General features: G+C 37.8%; 1 non-coding gene across 1 annotated transcript; it reads right to left on the minus strand.

Moving 5' to 3' along the window:
* Nucleotides 1–1,481: 1,481 nt before the first annotated feature.
* On the minus strand, nt 1,482–1,589 carry LOC132491536 (U6 spliceosomal RNA). Its single transcript, XR_009532742.1, has one exon. It is a non-coding gene; the product is annotated as a U6 spliceosomal RNA (small nuclear RNA).
* Between the last annotated feature and the right edge of the window lie 542 nt (nt 1,590–2,131).

Below are 2,131 nucleotides of genomic sequence, written 5' to 3' on the forward strand. Positions count from 1 at the left end.
TTGCATTTAAAAAGGCTTTTTTTTTTTTTTTTAACATTTTAGATTTTACTAATTGAGCCAGGGCTGTAGTCTCAAGCAGTGTGGGCTGTCTTTGCACTTCAAGAGCATGATAAGAGTTATAACTTCAAGTGTTCTCCTAGGAGTACTTTTCTCTCTCAGGGTCAAAATTTTGAAAAGGTATTTTATCAAGCCAGCTGTATTGTGCATGCAAAAATCAGTTTTGGAATGTCAAAAAAAATTTATCCTAGCCATTTTAGGGTTAGATAAGTACTTGCAAGTATTGGCTCCACACCAGTTGTAGAAGCCAGCCAGAGTTCCAGTGGGTGGCTCCCTGTCCAGGAGCTGGGAGGTTTTAGAAGCACAACCTTCCACTTTCTCTTAGTTTCATTTTATTATAAAGTGTGAATCAATAAATTTAAATCTTCAATTTTATGCCACATTCTAAAAAGTTAGCCAGCTCAATTCACTCCAAAATTCATTCCAAGCCTTCCTGCCTGGAAATTCCCTCTAGGTCTTCTGCCTAGGAACTTCCCCCTATGGCCTCTGGTTAGGAAATTTACCAATACACACTTAAGTCTTCAAGTCTTAAGATAACAGCTCAAATAAAAGTCATGTGCTTAATACAAGGAGATTCAGATATCAGGAAAAACTCACTAAATCACCTGAAAGGTGCTGTGAAGCTGGAGGAGCTCAAGGGGAAGGCCCATGCTTGATACCAAGCACCACTCCAAAGTAGACCCCAGGTGACCTCAAATGTGTTTTTCTGATATCCTACTGACCATGTCAAATAATGTCTATGAAAATAATCTATAACCAATCAATAATAAGAATAGAAAAGAGTTTTATTTGGGTTAAACTGAGGACTAGCCCAGAAGCCTGCTTCCCAGATGACTCTGAGAAACTGCTCTGGAAAAAGCAGTGTTTTCAGCACAGTTTTACCTTGTCAGAACAAAGAACATTAAACAAGTCAGGGATACATTTCTTCAAGGTTTCAAAAAACAGACCAGCACGTACACATACAGCACATCCAGAATGGCCTTGGCACCTGGGAAGGGAGTCTTATCATAAAAGGAGGACCAGCATTGGTGTCCCAGGAAGAGAAGAATTTAATCTTTATTTTTAACATGAACATGCTATACTTCTGGTCAGCGTGCCCTTTCCTTTAATAATTAAAGCAGATGTACAACATATGTGTGATAGGCCACAAACAGGCTATTTTAGTTAGCATAAAATTCATACTAACTCATGTATAAGCCAGAATGACTTCCTTATATTTCAATATGTGAAAGTTTCTTTCATCACCTTCCCCCTCTCTATCTCTCTGAGGCCTCCAGGAAAGACAGGACTAGTTCACGGTCACACATGATGCAGGGAGTCCAGCTGGGCTATTGTTTTTCTACCCTCGGTCCTGGGCATAATTTTGTATACTATCTGTGCATGTTCACTGACCAGGTGTCCATTCAGATCTTTTCCAATTTTTAAAAAATATGGAACGTTTCATGAATTTGCATATCATTTTTACTCAGGGTTCATGGTAATTTTCTCTGTATTGTTCTGACTTTTAGTCTATGTGCTGCCAAAGCAAACACTTTTCCTAGTTTTAATGGGGTTGTTTGTGTTAGAGTTGTGTGTGTGTGTGTGTCTATAGTTTTATTGAAGTATAGTTGGTTTACAATGTTGTGTTCATTTCTGCTATACAGCAAAGTGATTCAGTTTACATATAGATATTCTTTTTCATATTCTTTTCCATTATGGTTTATCCCAGGATATTGACTATAGTTCCCTGGGCTATACCATAAGACCTTGTTGTTTATCCATCCTGCATATAATAGTTTGCATCTGCTAAACTCAAACTCCCAATCCTTCCTTTCCCCACCCCCATATGCCCTTGCCAACCACAGGTCTATATCTTTGTGTATGTTTCTGTTTCACTGATATGTTCATTTGTGTCATACTTTAGATTCCACATATAAGCGATATTGTATGGTATTTGTCTTTCTCTTTCTGACTTCACTTAGTATGATCTCTAGATCCATCCATGTTGCTGCAAATGGCATTATTTCATTCTTTCTTGTAACATATGTAAAGTGATTCATTATATATATGTCACATCTTCTTTGTCCATTCATCT

This window comes from Mesoplodon densirostris, chromosome 5 (assembly GCF_025265405.1).
Source record: "Mesoplodon densirostris isolate mMesDen1 chromosome 5, mMesDen1 primary haplotype, whole genome shotgun sequence".
NCBI classification, from domain to species: domain Eukaryota; kingdom Metazoa; phylum Chordata; class Mammalia; order Artiodactyla; family Ziphiidae; genus Mesoplodon; species Mesoplodon densirostris.